Genomic DNA, 21,183 nt, shown 5'->3' with positions numbered 1-21,183 from the left:
ATAATCATCAGTAAGTAGTCAGGTGAATTAATTGCATTAGTAAATGGCATCATAGTGTGTTGACTCATACAGTGGTTTCACTCAATAAACGGTTTAATGTTTGATATATGGTGATTGCCTTTCGATTTTCTGGTTCTCAAAGTTTCGACGTGTACAACATTGGGGTGAGGGATGCTGCGAATCCGATATGGACCTGCGTATAGAAGTTCAAATTTACTGCACTTACCTTTTAATTTACTGGATAAATAATGTGTACGTACTAATATTTTCTGTCCAACGTGAAAGTCTCGGCGTCTACAAACCTGTTTTTGCTGTCTTCTCCGGCGCTCTGCGGCACGTTTGATGTTGTTCAGCGCAATGTCAATTATTTCGTGGTGTCGTAGGCGACGACTTTTGGGAAATTCTATTAATTCTTTAATTTTGTTCGGTGGTTCAACGTTTTTCAGTATAACAGTCGGAGATAGCATAGTGGATTCATTTGGAATGGAATTAATTACATCTTGGAATGAGAGTATGTGTGTATCCCAATCAATATGTCTTTTGTGGCAGTATATTCTACACAGTTTACCAATTTCCTTCATTAATCTTTCACAGGGGTTCGAAGAAGCGTGGTACTTGGATATATAGATCGGAGAAATGTTTCTAGCTCGTAACATGCGTGTCCATACGCTACTACGAAATTGAGATCCATTGTCAGAAATTACTTTCATTACATGCCCTACATGAGATAGAAAATGTTTTACAAATGCTTTCGAAACAGTTTTAGCAGTAGCTTTGCGTAATGGAGTGAAAGTAACAAATTTTGAAGTGAGCTCAACAGCGACAAAGATGTAGCAAAAACCTCTGTTAGTTCTCGGAATCGGACCAAAAATGTCTACTGCGGCCATGTGTCTTAATTTCACAGGTATAATGGGATATAAAGGAGGAATATGTGAAGTGGTGTCTGATTTAGCTTTCTGGCAAATTTTACAAGACGCTAAAACTCGTCGTATACGTTTTTCCATGTTAGTAAAATAACAGTTCTGTCTCAGTATAAGAAAACATTTTCGTGCTCCGTAATGTGCGTAACTTAAATGAGTGTACCAAATTAATTTGTTGACCAGTTCGTCAGGAATGCATAATAACCAATTGTTGCTGTCAGGATGAGAGCGGCGAAACAGAATGTCATTGCGTACTGTGTAGTGGTTCCTAATCGTAACATTGTTTCTATCTTGCCAAAGGTGTTTAATTTCTTTCCACACATTGTCTTTATTTTGCTCTTGTGCTATGTCCTGTAATGACGATGAAATAAAGTTTTCAAATGCAACTTGCTGAATGTACATGACACTGAAATTTGTTTTGCAGAAGTTGGTTGCTACGTCTTGCTGATTGTTGCCGAGAGAACGCGATAGTGCGTCTGCTATAACATTTTGTGTGCCGGGAATGTGAACTATTGTAAAATTAAATTCCTGTAAATAAAGTTTCCATCTGCTTAATCTATCGTGCGTGAATTTGGCCGAAAGTAAAAATTGTATCGCTCTGTGATCTGTGTAAACGGTGGTATGTCTGCCATAAAGAAAGTGCCGAAATCTCGTAAAAGCCCATACAACACATAATGTTTCAAGTTCTGTAACAGAATAATTTCGTTCAGCGGGTGACAAAATGCGACTTGCAAATGCGATGTTTTTAATTACTGTAGAGCCATCTTCTTCAATTTCCTGAAAAATGTGTACGCCTAAAGCGGTATTGGAACTGTCGGTGGCAATGGAAAAATTTCTAGTAAGATCTGGGTGCGATAAAAGTGGTGCATTCAACAAAGCATGTTTCAGGTTCATGAATTCAGAGTGTGCTTGCTTATCCCAAGACCAAATAGTGTTTTTACCTGTTAATTGACATAATCTAGGCGTGTCTAAAGCGGAGTGATGAATAAATTTGCGAAAAAAGTTAATTAAGCCCAAAAAACTGCGTAATTGCTTTTTTGTTGTAGGAACAGTAATGTCACGTAGAGCTTGAAGTTTTTCCGGATCAGGTGCAATGCCTTCTGCTGAAATTACGTGTCCAAGAAATTTTATAGAAGTTTTGCCAAAGTGCGATTTACTAAGATTAACTGTAAGTCCTTGTGCATGAAAAGTTTGTAACAGTTGTTCAAGAATCAGATTATGTTCATACCAGTTAGTTTTTGCAATAAGAATGTCGTCTACGTACGTCGTGATTCTGTCTTTAATGCAAACGTGTGTCGGATGGCGTCAAAATTAATAACATTTTCGTGAACAAGATTCTGCGTGCCTAAATTATTGCTTACGTTATTGGAATATGCAATCTGTACTGTGTCTGGTCAAATTTTATCGTACGTGCTGTTATTTACGCGAGAATATTGTGGCATATCCACTATATGAACTGTTCTGTTATTTCTTACTGACGTGTTATGCTATGGATGACACCTATTGTCTGTTTCATTCATGATTATTTGTTGTTGCTGATGTTGTTGCTGCTCATAAGATCGACTGTTATTAAATGTACGCTGAGAATTGTGCTCATTATTTTACGTCTGTCGTGATAGTCATTCCTATACGGTGTATTGCGATACGAGTTGAAATAGAGTGTTGTCTGTACGTAGTTATTTCTTTGCTGCCATGCGTTACTATTTGTTGGAGCTGGGACTATACTTGCACGCGGCGAAACATTAAAGTTTGGTTGACCTTGTAGACTGCATTGTTGGTTACGTATGCTAAGCGGCTGACTTTCATGCTATTGTGGTGAAAAACATCTATTGTTACAAAAATATGGTTTCTATTGCTGATAATTTTACACATACTGATGATTACGATTTTTATCTGTTATTTAAGTTCTCGTGATTCTGGAGTGCCTAATGAAAATTGTCACATTCGGTAAAATATTTGTCATATCGGGTTTTCAGTACAATATTTCTTAATTCTAGATAGAGCAATAGTTAAAGAGCTGTTTGGATAGATATAAAGGATAGTAGAAGAGAAGGCAGCAGTGCAGAAAACTAAAGATGAAATAGCACTACTACAGCTCGGGGCCCTATGCTCGCTACGGCACATATTCATTAAAGCGTAATGAATCCCCTGAGGTCAATTACGCACTGCAAATAAATTTCAGCTTTTGTGTTATAGGCAATGGCGGTACAAATTCAGAAATAAGTTGCTGTCTGCATGCTAATTGTTGTTTCTTCATTACAGGCAATGCTGTTGAAAGTGCAATAACAAATTGTCGCCTCAGGTTCAAAGCTAGTTTCTCCATTACAGATAATAGCGGTGAATGTACAAAGATAAATTGTCGTATACAGTGCAAAGCGTGTGCCTGTACGCCGTCATTATTACTTTCTTTACATTTTCTGGCGGATAAAATTTGCTCGTAATCTACGTTCTCGTCATTGAATTTGAAAACACGTTCGGGTTTGTGTGTGAATCTGTTTGTCTGTGTCATTTCGGATTTCAAGTTGCGTAGCTTTTCAGATTTTAAGTCACGTGGCTTTTCGGATTTTAAGTCGCGTAGTTGCTGTAAATTGCTCACATGATACGCGCTGCGTGACTCTGATAAATGCTCGCAACGTGGCGGATTCTGTGACGTATTGGTGATTGAAATAGTTTTCGAATCTGTTACTGTAACACTTTCGTCAATTTGGTTGATCTGTCTTGCTAATGTCTCGTCAACTTCCATATTCGGAGTGTGTGAAACTTCCAGTGGCTCTAAATTAAACTCGTCGCTTATCTGTACTGCGTTTTTACGGCATTGTTCAGTAACTACATTAACTTCGTGTATCTATGTTGCGTTTGCTGAACATTGTTCAGTGACTGCTTTAACTTCGTCTTTATGTAACTCTGTTGTGCTTACACGTGTGCTACTTAATTCTTGTGCAACAGTGCCAACTTTTTCATTACTGTTATTAGCACAAGTCTTAGTATCCACACGTAATTGTCCTCTATTATCATAATAATGCGCGGCAATGGCTTCAATCTGTTCATTAAGCTGTTCATTCCGTTCACTAAGTTGTTTGATTTTTTTATTAATGTTGTCTTGTTCTTCATTCGATTGTTTATACCTTTCATTAATTAATTTACTTTGTTTGAGATCGTTTTCCAGTTTTTCATTCATTAGTCGTAAAAAAGCCATTATTTGATCCCAGACATTATTACCTACTCTATTATCTGTGCTGTTTGACGGTGTATTTGCAAGTGTCGCGTTTTGCGTGACCATTTGGTCATTCTGTAATTTAGAAAAAGGTTTGCCAGTCAAATGTACACTATCAGTCATTGTTTCGGAATTAAATAAATCCGTCCTACTTTGTGTGATCTGTTCATTTTCATTAGACAAATTTGTCTGTTCGTTACTTGAGTTTTCCGAATCGGGTGTGTTAAGCTGGGCAGCGCTCATTACAATAGAGCGTTCTGCGTCATCAATTGTCGTCAAATTAACAGACGAGACAATTGAGTTTGTTTGTTCATTATCAGGGTAAAAGTCATCACTAGTGGTTGGAATGCATTGATTGTCAGTGAACGCAGGATTGTCATCATTACACTGCGTGTCGCATGTCCTATCGGCAAAGTTGTTTAAGTCGGTAATTTCATTCACAATACTTCGCGATACACTATTCACAGTCTTTCGCGGCATTTTTGCAATAGTCACAATTATTCACAAAACAAATAAGCACAATGCAAAAGCAACACACAAATACAACAGAGCAACGAATTGCCGTTGACCTGTAGAAAGAAAGTCACAAGTTAATAAAAGCGTTGCGCCAAATCCTAATTATATCTAAGCAAATAAGAGCAGATATCTGACTGTCGCTCAAAAGACTCTCAACGAAATACGATCCTGCACTGGGTGTCGCCAAGTGTAACCTCCCCACCGCAATTTTATAAGAAAATATAGCAATACTTAATAGAAATGGGAGCCGAGTGTAACCTCCCCACAAAATTTTTAAAGAAAAGGACGATACTAATTAGAAATGCTGATGGACATGGCTCTATGCGTAACCTGCCCACAATGAAATGTACTGACAATGGCAACAAAAATGTGAAATTCGCAATCTGACTCAAATATAAATCCTTCAAAAAATTAAAGTCCATTCAGTGACAAGAAAATTCAATTAAACCGAAATATCGGTCTTTGGCCCTGTGTAAAACAATCAGAATTAAAGTCTTACCTCAGAATAAATGGATGTCACATATCTGCTCTTGTTGTTGCGCACCGCTTGGAGGAACTGCATTGCAAATAATAATATTCTCTTTTTTTGTGATTTTAGTGGAATTTTTCTTCAAAAGAAGTGGAATGAAATGGGAAGTGCAACGAAATCTTGAGTTCAATAAAAAATTAAATTTTTGAGAAAATGCTTTTGAAATAAAAAAATTATTATTGGGAGACTTGTTGGAGAATAATTACAATAAATAAAATTTTTCATTATCTAATGATTATATTAATTAACAGTATACCTTATTCCTCATCTTGACCAGTGTTGCCGACCGCCTACATCACACAACCGCACTGGGCTGCTACTACTGACCGACCGCTCTGCATGACGACTACAGACTGAGTACTGCTCTCAACTAGACAGAGCTACAGACTCGCAACGACTACTACTGACAGACTCGCAACGACTGACTGACTGAGAACCGCTCGCAACACTCGCGCGGTCAAGCGCATACTCTCTGGTCACAGATGCTACAATGCCTCGCCATCGCTGCTGCGTTACATACGTGTTTCAAGCGTAAGAACACTTCGACTGAAATGTGCAGGAGCTCCATCGTGCATGAACCACATGTTGCGTCGTACTTGTAAAGGCACATGTTCTAGCAGCACAGGTAGAGTATACCGTATGAAATCATGGCGATGAATCGAGGAAGTACAGTACATACTGATGAAACTAAAATGAGCTCTAACATTGAAATTAAGCGTTTCCGGACACATGTCCACATAACATTTTTTCTTTATTTGTGTGTGAGGAATGTTTCCTGAAAGTTTGGCCGTACCTTTTTGTAACACCCTGTATAAAAATTCATGTTTTATGGCTGATTCGAAATAGATGCTAATTTAATAATTATTGAAGACACAAAAATAAATTTTATACGATTTTTGTCGTTAAGTGTTTGGTAATTTGTTTGTGGCCCCGTAAAACTTTGAAGCTGGCCAAGACTCTTACTCTGATGCCAGCCTTTCGTACTTAGTTAACTTACAAACGATCAGACTCCAGCTCAGTTGTCGACTGAAAGGTTTAACTGGGCACTGATTCCTTCCTGGTGTATCTAAGTCTCAAATGGTACACATTCATATGGATTATTACCTGTATTCAGATTCCACAGCATCGTCGTGACGAAATGGAAAAAAAGCTTTATAAATTCTTTAACAAGGTTAAAGCTGTCGTTTCGGTTTATCAGTCAACTGAAAAGGAAATAAACCGTGTTACAGGGTCGGCAGACTTTCTCGGAATGAACCACTACTCAACCAACTTCGTGACGCCAGGCCTCATAGGTGAATCGCCTCCCAAATCTCGGGACTCTGGAGTGTATACAATGATTGGTGGGGTAAGCTCATTTACTGAATATACAGAAATACAAGGAACAAAAGCATGTGAGTTGAAAGACCATTGAAGGTTCTCAAGTTTTTAAAAATTGCGACCACAAAGGTAAGAAAATTGTGATACCACATATGCAATTTGTCACGACTCCATCCAGGATCAGATGCTATTTCTTACTCTCGACTGTTGGTACACACTAATGCTGGTATGTTTTGAAACATGGCAGGTGGTTGTTGCACTGAATCATTGCAGGACATTTGAGAAAAGCATTAGTTATAAGATCGAACAGAACGAACGTTCCACGAAGCTCATGATCATGATGACATATTAGAATTTTATTCTGTTTAAACATGCTATTTTTTGTAGGCAGTTTTTCAATTTTGATAATAGCCTTTCATAACCGGATTTCATAGCCAGTTTCTTTCCAAATACGTAATTACAATCTGCTCATAGTGCGCGATACAAGATCAATCTCAACATGTTGACGTAGGATTGATTTATTTATTATAACTTTTTTACTGCTTTGTGAAAGCAGAGTGATGGAGAAGAAAGTGAATGGCAGCCTGCAGTTGTAATTCTTGTGGGGGATAAGTTACTTTTCTACAATTCCCGTCTCAAGTTTATATTATAAACCCATAGGTTAGTACTATTGTAAACCTGAAAACTTCTGTCGAATTTCAATGCCTGTTAAATCTGAAAAAAAATGATATACATTACATTACAACCATGCAAACAATCGATTTTATAAACTAAATATTTCACTACAACACAATATCCACTCCACGAAGTGCTGTAGAGCAAAGAATTATCTGAGTATTGTAATTTTAATATAAAATTTAACACAAACCTTAATTTACAGTTGACTCTAAACGTTTTCAGCAACAGATTACGCTACGTACTTAATGAAACTGACAAATACAACAACCAAAACCGAGCGAGGGAGAGCAGTGGTTATCAAACTGGACTCGCATTTGGGAGGATGACGTTTCAAATCCGCGTCCTGTGGACCTGATGTAGGTTTTTGAGCAAATTTTGGATTGGTTTCTGTGGAAAGCCACGGCCGGTTTCCTTCCTCATCCTTCCCTAATCCTATGGGACAGATGACCTCGAAGTTTGCCGGCAGGAGTGGCCGAGCGGTTCTTGGTGCTACAGTCTAGAACCGCAAGACCTGTACGGTCACAGGTTCGAATCCTGCCTCCTGCATGGATGTGTGTGATGTCCTTAGGTTAGTTAGATGTAAGTAGTTCTAAGTTCTAGGGGACTGATGACCTCAGAAGTTAAGTCTCATAGAGCTCAGAGCCATTTGAACCATTTGAACCTTGCTGTTTGGTCCCCTCACTCAAATCAATCAGTCGACAACTGTAGATCGTGCTTCAGTGTGTATTAAGTACTTGGAAGCGGAGTCTCACAGAAAGAACAAACCTTACGTAGCGTACGTTATAGAAGTAGTATCGTATGAATGTATCGTGAAGACAGCAACAACTGTAGCGAATAAATCCTATAAAACCACAGCAAATAAGCCCAGAGCAATGTGATAATCTCATAAAGCCTAGATGGTTAGTAAGCAGTGTACATAAGGGAGGAATAAGTATTACCCAATACGTTACCAGCAATAATTTTAATGCGAAACCTAGGAATTTTAGAGTCTTACATAGTAAGATGGAAATTGTAAATATAACAAAATAACAATTTCTATCTGCAATGATATATTTCAAGAGAAGAATAGATGTGTGTTTCCTGGGACACGGCAGCAACAATTCGGTCCAAATTTTGTACACGCGTTGTGCCTAAATAATTTTTCACATGTTCCTCTAAGGATGAGGTGGGATGGAAACGGAAGAAATTTCGAAGCTACAAAGAAATACCTTGAACCGATAGCTTTAATATTTGATTGGTATATTAGTGATGCAATAGTCTGTGATTCGATATTTAATCAAACAACAGAAGCGTAATGCAGAATCCTCTTCAAACTGGTCGTTAAAAATGGGACTTTGCAGAATTTTGAGAAAAAGGCTGCCAAGAGGAAGAGAGGTGGTGGCGTAAAATTCCTGCTCAGCCATCAGATGTTGCGCTGCTCAGAAGGATTACATTCCAACTCACGCCCCAGAGCTACATGGAGTGAGAAAGTGAGTCACTGCTGATGGTGATTCATCCGTCGGATGAAGAAGTGAAAACCGCGAAAATACCACTCTAAACTGGCCACAACCTCTCATCACAGCCATCCACGCGATGATTGATACTTCGGCAGAAGGCAACGGCAAATGGCCTCCACTAGCAACTTCTTCAGAACAGTACGTCGAGATTCTCTGATCTTCTTCCAAATCTTATTTCCTTAGCCCGGGACTAACTTATTTCTATTCTGCGAAATTCCCCTCAGCAAATAGGTAGTATGTACTATTTAAGTTCGATGGTTGCGAAAAGAAACCTGTAATTATTACACTGTATTAATACTTTCACGAATACGCCAGAGGATTTCTTGGATTTTTACACTATGGTCTTTTTTCTTTCAAACACAGGATTGGAATAAGTGAATGTAAGTAAATGGTCAATGCCAGACTTTTAACTAATGTGGAGATAAAATTTCCAACCAACTAATTATTATGTTTGTGCATGCATCTTGATGAAGTAGAGTGAGATAGAAATAATATCTAAACTAAGTATTTACATTTCAGCACCATGCTTGGGGACTACGAAATCAACTGAATTGGGTTGCCACCTGTAAAGTTCCCTGGCAACACTCACACTATTAATAAAATAAATTTAATTGTACTATATACGCCGCTATGAAGCAATTTGTATATACTGTAATTATTTAACAAAAATATTATTTAATTTTGTGTAAAGGACATTCGTTATTATTGTAATATTTTCTGTAGTAATATTCTCGATGTATTTATGAATGTAATATTTCTATACTCATAATGTAATTGCAAAATGTGTCAATATCTGCAATAACAAAAATGCAAAATTCAGCCACAGAGGAAAATAATGTTGTAAGATTACAAAGAGATGTTAATGGTCAGCAATAATATAAATAACACCGCATGGTGTGCGTCTTTGTCATCTTCCTCGAGAGCTGAGAGTGAGAGGAACCTGTGATGTAGCATTTTATGAATGGGTAGACTTCACTTGTCTGTATCTAGATTTAGCCGCCATTAGAGGATAAATTACAAACTAATGTAAGTTGAATAATTGTTGTGGTCTAAATACATTACAATTGATCAAAAGTGTGTATTACTAATGTAAATTAGCTTTCCCATGTCATCTATAATATTTCTTTAAAGAATTTTCAGCATTTTTAGCTATGATCGCTGGTGTTGCTGGGCTGTGCCACAACCGAACGATTTGCAGCGGCGGCACATTTAAAAAATTGTTCCGCTAAGAAAAATTAACCAAACCCGTAAATCGGGAGCAGATAAAATTAGCAGTGAATTAAGAAAATGTTTTTCTTTTACAGCGATCCTGAGACTGACGGAATTTATTACTAGTTTCACATTTGTGTATTCATAGGCGGATAGTTAATGTTGAAATTTAACAATTTGTTGGTTCTTTCAAATAACTTAAATGTATAGGGAAGTGTGTTTTATCAATGATAATTAAATGTCGGCTTGGCAATATTTACCCATTTTCTGCTAATAGAGACAGTCTTGTGTTCCATAGCTAACACCGGGAAAGAATTCAGTAAATATTAAAAAAAAAAACACTGCAATTGGAAAATGTGTGCCAAGGCCGAATTATGTAAAGGATTTAATTCTCAACTAAATATTCTTAATCAGTTAATATGAATTTATCAGAATGATAGGGTTGACTAAGTTCACATAATTTTAAATGTACTTAATTCTGTCTAAATGAACTTTTATTACCACACGTAAACAAGTGGTTCTACAACAGAGTTCGTACTGACTGAAAGAAAGAAGGAAAAAAAATAACAAAAAAAACTTTATAAAAAAAGTAACTATTTAATTAATTTTTTTAAAATTAAATTTCATTTAATTGGCGCCCACCGTGGGGCCCGAATATGCAGTGGCCCCTAAATACTCATGAGATAACTGGGGAATTATTGTAGTAGAACTTTGTTGAAGAACAATTAATATTTTTTTAATGTATTGTATGTATTGCCTAACCAATATTGTGTGGTAATACCTGTATATGATTTTTTTGCATGAGAACACTATATACCCAGAGGCAAGCTGAAGAAGAGAGCTCATTATATCGAAAAATTAATTACCTACCACAATACCAGGAGGCAGCTGCACCCAAGATAGATCACCAAAAGGTAAAGCTACAGTGTAGTTGTCCTGTGGGTGGTAAAGTAGCCTCAGTGCAGTGTTCTCGGATCATTAGTGGTGTGCTTGTTGTTAGTGTTCTTTTTTTAAAAATAACAGGACATTTGAGTAGTTAGACATTGTAGTATATAATACGTGTGTTTCAACAAATGACCATTTCTTATGTGATTATGTCAGTGAAACCTGAGTGTTAGGATATTTAGTTCAGATTTTGTTTCTTTTGTTGACTATGGTTAGATTGCGTAGTCAGAAAGATATAAACATGGATAATGAATAACAGTTAGCAAGCAGTGATACCGAGTTAGAAAGTGGGGCACAAAGTAATGTTAGTGGCGTAGTTCAGGAAGTACAATGTGAGAATCTGGGGTCTGAAGGGCATGAAATGTTGCCACTGCCAGCCAGTGATTCAGTTGATAGTAGAAATACTGTACCACCCACAAACACTAGACACGGACCAGAGAGTGGTGAGGTGTCAGAAGTGCAGTCATTAAGGGTTATGTTAGAGTGCACGCTCAATTTCCAAGCTGAATTTGCACGTATGCAAGCAGAACGCGATAGAGAACGTGATGCTAAACAAGCAGAGCGTGATCGACGCCTGCATGAGAGAGACTTGCAGTTAATGCAATCTTTGGAAGCTATGCAAAGTGAGATTGTTAGTTTGAGACAAAACTATGAAACCATACCTAAAGCGGTGCAAGAACCGAGCGAAAGAGTAGATAGTATCCAAGTAGCTAACGCCAGTATCGTAGATGAAATTAGTGTACTGGCTAACAGGATGTAACAATTAGAAATTGACACAAGTCAAGTAATTGAGCAGAAAATGTCCGAACAAGTGCACAAAATTGAAAACGAATTTATAAAAAAAAAAAAAAATTGACGAGAAGGTGCGCGCCGCGATTGAAGCCAAAGACGTTGGCTCCAATGCAGAAGTGCAGGACCTAAAAAAGGCGGTGCACAATGACATTCCGCTGTGGCAGCGAAATGTCAACCATCGTCTTGCGGAGCTGGAAAACAGATTGCTGCACGGCGTCGCACAGGCGTGTGTCACGCCAGCCAGGTCCAACAATGATAGGCATATAAGTACAGCAGTGAAAAATTGCGACTGCGAGACAGAACAAGCAACCAATGTTAGCGAAACAAACAAATGTTACTCCAAAATAGTGATTGAAGAAAGCCTGATTAGAAACCGACAGTTTCAGATCTTTACAACGGAGAAGAAATCTGTTCACCCTGTAGTGTTTATCAAGGGACTTAGAAACATTTTGCCTGGCGTTTGGAGTCATACACAGAAATTACAGTTCGTTATGTCTTACATACAAGGAGATGCTGCATTATGGGCAACCGAAGCAGCTGACAGTTGCGACACATATGAGCAATTTGAAAAGGCATTCTTGGCCAAATATTGTGCAAACCAGACTAGTGAAGGCCTACTGGATAATAACTGCCAATAACTGTGTGCGTTTTTTCCCACAGCAGGAAAAATGCCCATAAGGATAGTACACTGTTTGTGAACTTCTTGCATGTTTGCTAGAGCACTGCAAGAAGATGTCACATGGGCGAGCTGATATACAACGCGCATCCGGCTACCTCAGCCATGCAGCGGCCGCAGCAGCCCGTAGCAGACAAGACAGCCACACGCCTCTCCGCGCCGTAGCTGTCAACACCGGGGGCGGTGACCTACACGGAGCCAACGCGCCGCGCCGAGCGCTGCTCAACAACCACTCCGCACCGCTCACCAACTACAGCATTATTAACATATTCCAAAATATTTACACAAACTGCATAACATGTCAATGAACTCGATTTTTGATAAACATTGAACATTTATTATGTATACCTGTAAATTGACAAGAGAAAATGAACACTACCAAGTGTAGGAGATGGATTTGTAACACGTAGGTAGTGGGAACATTATGAAAAGTGACGTTGTGCTAAATGATTTCAAAACCTAAGTGATATGTCCTAGGACAAGTGACCTTGCTGTATATCGCACAACAAACTTTCGTTGAACTGTATGTGACTGTGATATTATGTAACCGTTGATGACAAACTGCTAAATCAGTTCAAAAGAATGACTGTTAAAGAGACAAGATTAATCATGAACCAACTGGGATGGCTGGGCTCCGGCACAGTTTTACCCAGGTTTCCTGTCTGCCTTCGCCCAAATGGGGGAGCCATGAACATATATAACCCTGGGACTAATTAAAAGAGCCATTCCATAAAAAAATACAGAATTGTAAAGAACGTTACTGGCACCATTGCGTCGAAGTATCGAAACTCTTTGCCAAATGCTGCCAGGGGGCAATGTAACGTTCCCTGGTAACACTCACACTATTAATAAACTAAAATTTAATTGTACTATATACGCCGCTATGAAGCAATTTGTATATACTGTAATTATTTAACAAAAAATTATTTAATTTTGTGTAAAGGACATTCGTTATTATTGTAATATTTTCTGTAGTAATATTTTCGATGTATTTATGATTGTAATATTTCTATACTCATAATGTAATTGCGAAATGTGTCAATATCTGCGATAGCAAAAATGTAAAATTCAGCCACAGAGCAAAATAATGTTGTAAGATGACAAAGAGGTGTTAATGGTCAGCAATAATATAACTAACACCGCATGGTGTGCGCCTTTGTCGTCTTCCTCGAGAGCTGAGAGTGAGAGGAACCTGTGACGTAGCATTTTATGAATGGGTAGACTTCACTTGTCTGTATCTAGATTTAGCCGCCATTAGAGGAGAAATTACAAACTAATGTAAGTTGAACTATTGTTGTGGTCTAAATACATTACAAATGATCAAAAGTGTGTATTACTATTGTAAATTAGCTTGCCCATGTCATCTATAATATTTCTTTAAAAAATTTTCAGCATTTTTAGCAATGATCGCTGGTGTTGCTGGGCTGTGCCGCGACCGAACGATTTGCAGCGGCGGCACATTTAAAAAATTGTTCCGCTAAGAAAAGTTAACCAAGCCCGTAAATTGGGAGCAGATAAAAATTAGCAGTGAATTAAGAAAATGTTTTTCTTTTACAGCGATCCTGAGACTGACCGAATTTATTACTAGTTTCACATTTGTGCATTCATAAGCGGATAGTTAACGTTGAAATTTAACAATTTGTTGGTTCTTTCAAATAACTTAAATGTATAGTGAAGTGTGTTTTATCAATGATAATTAAATGTTGGCTTGGCAATATTTAACCATTTTCTGCTAATAGAGACAGTCTTGAGTGCCATAGCTAACGCCGGGAAACAATTCAGTAAATATTAAAAAAAAAAAACACTGCATTTGCAAAATGTGTGCCAAGGCCGAATTATGTAACAGATTTAATTCTCAACTAAATATTCTTCACCAGTTAATATGAATTTATCAGCATGATAGGGTTGACTAAGTTCACGTAATTTTAAATGTACTTAATTCTGTCTAAATGAATTTTTATTACCACACGTAAATAATAGGTTCTGCAACAAAGTTCGTACTGACTGAAAGAAAGAAGGAAATAATAACAAAAAAAACATTATAAAAAGTAACTATTTAATTAATTTTTTAAATTAAATTTCATTAAGCACCGAATACCCAGGATATCCAATCTTTATAACAGAGAACGGTCTCTCCAACTCTGGAGGGCTAAACGACACAGACCGCATCGATTACTTTACAGTAAGTAGATGTTTTCACACGAATCTAGTAATCGCTTTTACTCTCCGAATGTCATTTCATTACCAGCAATCTGCGGTATTATTTTTAGGAATACCTCAGAGCTGTCCTAGAAGCGATAAACACTGATGGTGTTCCAGTAATTGGTTACACAGCGTGGAGTCTCATGGACAACTTTGAATGGAACTCGGGATACACGTGAGTACCTGTCATACTTGCTTCTGTTAAATGAAATAATACAGATAAAACATAAATATATTTAGTTATCAATAAATAATGGCGCCCTCCTTGGAGTTGGTACAACATAGTGTCAAGTTGAGGAATGTATCATATTTCCTAATGGCTTCAATTCGTCTTCGGGAGTTAACAGATGATTAGAAATGGAGAGAAATGTTCTAAGCTGCCCTGTGTTGGTACGTTAATTTTTCAAATAATGTCACACATCTTTACGTCACCACAAAGTTAATGAAATATCTCTAGTAATTTAAATAAAATCCTTTTGAGTTCTAGGACGTCTCAAAATAAAACGCTAAAGCAGTTATATTACCCTCAGTTCTGGCGTCTAAACAGGGATATTAATCAGGGCGAGCAATTTATTCCCTCTGAAGAGAATCAAAACAAAGGCGGTCGAAACGTCAGTAATATAATACTCAAAAGGATTTTACCCAAATTGACATCGGTAATGGAAGCTTACGAACTTATACAGGGCTATTGCAAATGATTGAAGTGATTTCATAAATTCACTGTAGCTCCATTCATTGACATATGGTCACGACACACTACAGATACGTAGAAAAACTCATAAAGTTTTGTTCGGCTGAAGCCGCACTTCAGGTTTCTGCCGCCAGAGCGCTCGAGAGCGCAGTGAGACAAAATGGCCACAGGAGCCGAGAAAGCGTATGTCGTGCTTGAAATGCACTCACATCAGTCAGTCATAACAGTGCAACGACTCTTTAGGACGAAGTTCAACAAAGATCCACCAACTGCTAACTCCATTCGGCGATGGTATGCGCAGTTTAAAGTTTCTGGATGCCTCTGTAAGGGGAAATCAACGGGTCGGCTTGCAGTGAGCGAAGAAACGGTTGTATGCGTGCGGGCAAGTTTCACGCGTAGCTCGCGGAAGTCGACGAATAAAGCAAGCAGGGAGCTAAACGTACCATAGGATGGTGCTCCACCGCACTTCCATCATGATGTTCGGCATTTCTTAAACAGGAGATTGGAAAACCGATGGATCGGTCGTGGTGGAGATCATGATCAGCAATTCATGTCATGGCCTCCACGTTCTCTCGACTTAACCCCATGCGATTTCTTTCTGTGGGGTTATGTGAAAGATTCAGTGTTTAAACCTCCTCTACCAAGAAACGTGCCAGAACTGCGTGCTCGCATCGACGATGCTTTCGAACTGATTGATGGGGACATGCTGCACCGAGTGTGGGAGGAACTTGATTATCGGCTTGATGTCTGCCGAATCACTAAAGGGGCACATATCGAACATTTGTGAATGCCTAAAAAAACTTTTTGAGTTTTTGTATGTGTGTGCAAAGCATTGCGAAAATATCTCAAATAATAAAGTTATTGTAGAGCTGTGAAATCGCTTCAATCATTTGTAATAACCCTGTAGATCTAGTAGTGTTTACAGAAACTAATTCAATATTTGGAGCATTGGAGGAACTCCAATGCAAGCCAAACTTAATAATTTAGAAGATTTCGGTAGTGTTTACTTCTTTCCAAATGAATTTCAGAAGACATTATATACTCTCTGTACTAGTCTGAATGTCCTATAGTCACAATCATTCAGCAATCTCATACATTCTGAGACCCCAGTACATTATGATCACCCACTTAACTGCGTGTTGATTCACCTCTGGAACGCAACACGACACTGGTTCTGCGTGCATGGATTCGGCAAGTCATTGGCAGGTTTCCCAGTGGATGTGACACGAGACGTTTACGCACAGATCACGCAATTCCCATAAAATACTTGCCGATGGCTCGTGGCTGCCGAGTTGGCACCCAGCAGGGTAGCACATGTGTTCCATCGGTGAACTTAATGGCCAAGATATGAGTGTCAGCTCACTATCAAGCTTCTCGAACCACTGTTCACGACTTTGACATTGTGACACCATCATCATCAAGGAATATAAGGGGTTCTCAATAATGTCCTGTTGGTTCGTAGCAGCCATTCATGTCTTCGATTACTGTCATAGGTCCCATGTATGACTAAGTGAATGTTCTCATCTAATTTACATGTTCATTCGCCAAATTTTACAATTAGTTCCATGGGTCATTTGGTACGATAGCCGCAATGGGTAATTTTGCACGATAAATGGTTCAAATGGCTCTGAGTAGTATGGGACTTAACATCTGAGGTCATCAGTTCCCTATAACTTAGAACTAGTTAAACCTAACTAACCTAAGGACATCACACACATCCATGCCTGAGGCAGGATTAGAACCTGCGATCGCAGCGGTCGCGCGGTTCCAGACTGTAGCGCCTAGAACAGCCCGGCCACATCGGCCAGCATTTTACACGATAGATCGTAATGATGTGCAACGAGTCATGTTACTACATCGCTTATTAATTTGTACATATGCTTATTTTTTGAAGAAAAAGAAGAAAAATATACAGGTGCAAGTTACTAATTTTTAAATAATACAATAGTGCCAGCTGACATTTTCTGCGACCTATCTAAGGCATTGGACTCTGTAAATCATAGTATTCTATTAGTTAAATTCAAGTTTTATGACAAAGCAAGTTGGCACCATGGTTAGCACACTGGACTCGCATTCGGGAGGACAACTGTTCAAACCCGCGTCCGCCCATCCTGATTTAGGCTTTCCGTGATTTACCCTTAATCGATTCAGGAAAATGGTGGGATGGTTGTCTTGAAGAAGCGAGGCCAAATTCCTTCCCATGCTTCCCTAATCCGATGGGACCGATGACCTCGCTGTTTGGTCTCCTCCCCCAAATCAACCAACCAACAAATCAGGTTTTATGGGATTTATGTTATAGCCAACCAATGGATAACGTCATGTCTCAGCAAAAGAATGCAGAAAGTTGTACTTAGTAACACAACCAATACACTCCGTGGACGTAATTCTGACTTCGAGGGAACCACTTATGGGATTCTGCAAGGCTTAATCTCAGGTCCACCAATGCTTCCCATACATGTGAACGATCTTCCGCCTAATATACAGCAAGCAGAATTAGTTCTTCTTGTAGATGATACTGCTACTGTAATCAATTAAGCATGCACACAGAAGCAGAAGACATGGTAAATAATGTTCTTAAAAGTACCATTGACTGGTTTTCTGTGAATGGTTTTGCCCTTAATTTAAAAAAAAAAAAGACATTCAGTTCTGCACATCTTGGGAAACTACACTAATGACAAGTGTAATACAGGCTGAGAAAATAATAAATATGGTTGAAACTTCAAAATTCTTAAATGTCTATATTGACGGGAATTTAAATTGAACAAAGCACGTTTTGTTATTTCTAAAACAACTTATTTCAGCCACATTTCCACTTCGAATCATCCCAAATGTTGGGGAGAGACAACTGAGTAAGTTGACATACTTTGAATATTTTCATTAATTAATGTCATTTGCAATAATGTTCTGGGGTAGCTCGTCTGTATGAAAGAAAGTCTCTGTTACTCGAAAACGTCCTGTAAGAATAAAATGTGGTGCTTACCCACGATCATTTTGCAGACATCTGTTTAAGGAGTTAGGCATTAAATCTCCTTAGTCAGAGTATATTCTTTCCCTGGTGTAGTCTTTTGTAAATGATCCACTGTAGTTCAAACGAAACAATGCTGTACATAATTACAAACCAGAAGGTAAAATGAGAGTCATTACACCACATTAAGTTTGTCTTTAGCTCAAAAAGGATTGCACAATGCTGCGACAAAAAGATTTAATCACTAGGTCGACAGAAAGCAAAGCAAAATTACGAAACAGACAGCAAAAAAAAATTTGAAAACAAACTAAAGAAGTTTCTGTATCACAACTCCTTCCATTCCGTAGAAGAATTTCTATTATCTCAATGTGTAAAAGGTCGTGGGTAGGAATTACCACCCAACATCTGTATATGAAAAAATTCAGCATGTAGCCATTTTCCCAAAATAATTTTTAATGGACAGATCATTAGGATTTATCATACATAATCATCCAAAGAACATGAAACTAACCTATAGCACAGTATTGCACCCATCTGGTCATGTTTGCATCCCTTAGAATAATCATTTTTCGAGCAGTCGTCCGCCTCTATGATGCGATTTCCAGACCCTACTATCGACCCTGTGTCATACGAAAAGTAAATCATCCACCCAGGCGACATGTGTCCATCGATGCGCAGTCGAGTCTCGATGATTCCGTGTTCAGTCCAGTCTCAGTTGACGATATCGTTTGGTCAACATGAGAAGACGTATCGGTTTTGTTGCTGCGGAGCTCCGTGTTGAACAGTGTGCGCTGGATAATGTGCTCAGAAACACATTTGCTTGGACAGCCACTGTGCTCGACACCAGATCTATCATACACCGCCACCTTCCCGTCGCTACAGAGGGAGTATTCTTCACACCGGCGAGTTCTGTGATGAGGTATGACCGTCCAATACCTTGCCACATTCCCCTGATTCCGCAGTCCTTCGACCACTCTCCATAGACTCTCACTTCAGTAACACGCGAACAGGCGACCAGTTGCTTGTTCTCAGGTGACCGGTCGCAACAACATGCCCTTCGTGAAAGGCGCTTGTCTCAGTAAATTTCACCAACTGCGACCTCTATCGTCACTAGAGCGAGTCCCCACTCGTCTCTGATCAGCTTTTATACTCGCGCTGGGCAGTGGTCACAACGTTGTTGTAGTATGTAATCCGATCCTGGACATCTCCTTTAGTACCACCTTCACCTCCCTGTATTTCCTAACAGACTACTCTTCTCTTGTCGTGTTCGCCTCATAATTATTCTTCTTTCAGTTTACAATTTTCCATAGGCCTTTTAATAAACGTTATCGTGCAGTTGCTACGAAAGTTGTTTCGCGTTCTTGAGAAGGGAATTTCAAATCTTCGTCCAGCTATCAAGATGTAGCTTCTAGTAGCTTCCAAAACTTATCTTTGAAAAGGCCACATCCAACTTTCTTCTCACCCTTCCCCAGATGGAGCCCGTTCTCAGTTTTTAATGATCTGGGCATGAACGGAACATTTAACAGCGCTTATTTCTCCTAGTATCTCGTATAAGTTTTGATAGCCTAATGCAGTGAGTTAGGTGCGTGTATTTTGTACTATTGCTATTGTTCACTTAAAAATAATGCAGCTTACAAAACAGATTACCTCCTTGTTGTTCGAACGCTCTATTTTCACTGTCTTACGTGCTGTATTGAGCCAGAAAGCTGCCTCTTAATGCAGAACACGTGTATATACACAGGATAAGACCTGTAAATGCTTCAGATTACGAAGCACTATCATGTCAGTTTTCTACTAAATTCAGCAGTTACTTTCGTGACTACTGTTATCTTATTAGAGCCACCAATCCATGTCAACATCCTTCTTTCATAACCAGTAAGTTTAACTTTTTCCAAGCGATAAAATTATTCACTGAACTCCACATACGATGTACTGTATTTAGTTACATCTACTTGATACGTAGCTCTGATAATGGACGCACAGCTATGTGACAACAGCAATACAGAGACAATTGCACATGTTGAACAATTGTTCTGTAGTCTCCGGCGAAATCTAGTCAGCTGTAGTGTACCATTTAGTATATAAGGTGATTTTTTCCACCGTGTACATACTCTAGGGATTGATCGATGAGAAGATACGGAGCAAAAAGATCTAACGAGCGTGTGTCCGTAAATGCATGGTTTCCATGCTAGAGACCATTTATTCAATTCTTCTTTATCACAGAGACTGCGGCCTAATACGCACTGTACCATGAAGCCACAGTTACAGTATGCATTGTTTCCTCTTAAAGGGCGGTACTGTTCCTCATACCCTCATATGTCGTGCCGTAGCACCCTCTCCGGGCAAGTTAATTGGTAACTTCCTTCGCTGACTCACTTTCTAGTGGATGTGATACAGCGTTGTACACAATAGTTCCGTATTCACATCGAGAGCTTGCAACATAGTGTTCACTTACGGTAAAGCAAATGGCAACGGGTGGCGGGCAGCATGATTGTACCAAGAGACATATCCCCGCCGTCACAGCATTCAATGTTTGCAAAAGTGTTCCGCCGTTTGTCTGAGACAGTCGTTTCAGGAAGCAGGAAATCATGAAGCACGTACCCGAAAAGTTCGGCCAACATACTTGGAGGGAAATGTGATAAACACTGGAAGGCGACCGTAGTGTCAGTGCCAGACAGTTGGCCCGCCAGTATTGGATAAACCAGACGACCGTGTGGAACATTCTCCATGACAATTGTTACTACCCTTATCACTTACAGCTTATGCAGGGCTTGCTAGCGACAGACTTTCCACATCGTGAACAGTTTTGTAACTGGTTCCTTCACCAGACAACAACGATTCCGGGGTTTTGTGTCATTCACCCTACACACAGATGAGACCAGCTTTCCGAGAAGTGGCTCTTCAGCTTTCATAACAGTCATCTGTGAGATTGTATGCAGAGCCCCCATGGTATGGTGACTGCGAAACATCAGCATCGGTGCAGCCGGAATGTGTGGGCCAGGATAATTGACGACCGTATTTTGGGACCAGTGT

General features: G+C 39.0%; 1 pseudogene; it reads left to right on the top strand.

Annotated features, from left to right (window-relative positions):
* LOC126413105 (myrosinase 1-like) overlaps positions 1-21,183 on the top strand; it is a 65,568-nt pseudogene that overhangs the window by 33,283 nt on the left and 11,102 nt on the right.

Source organism: Schistocerca serialis, chromosome 7 (assembly GCF_023864345.2).
Source record: "Schistocerca serialis cubense isolate TAMUIC-IGC-003099 chromosome 7, iqSchSeri2.2, whole genome shotgun sequence".
Taxonomy (NCBI): domain Eukaryota; kingdom Metazoa; phylum Arthropoda; class Insecta; order Orthoptera; family Acrididae; genus Schistocerca; species Schistocerca serialis.
Note: the sequence above shows the minus strand (reverse complement) of the source record. Positions and strands in the feature narration are given on the sequence as shown.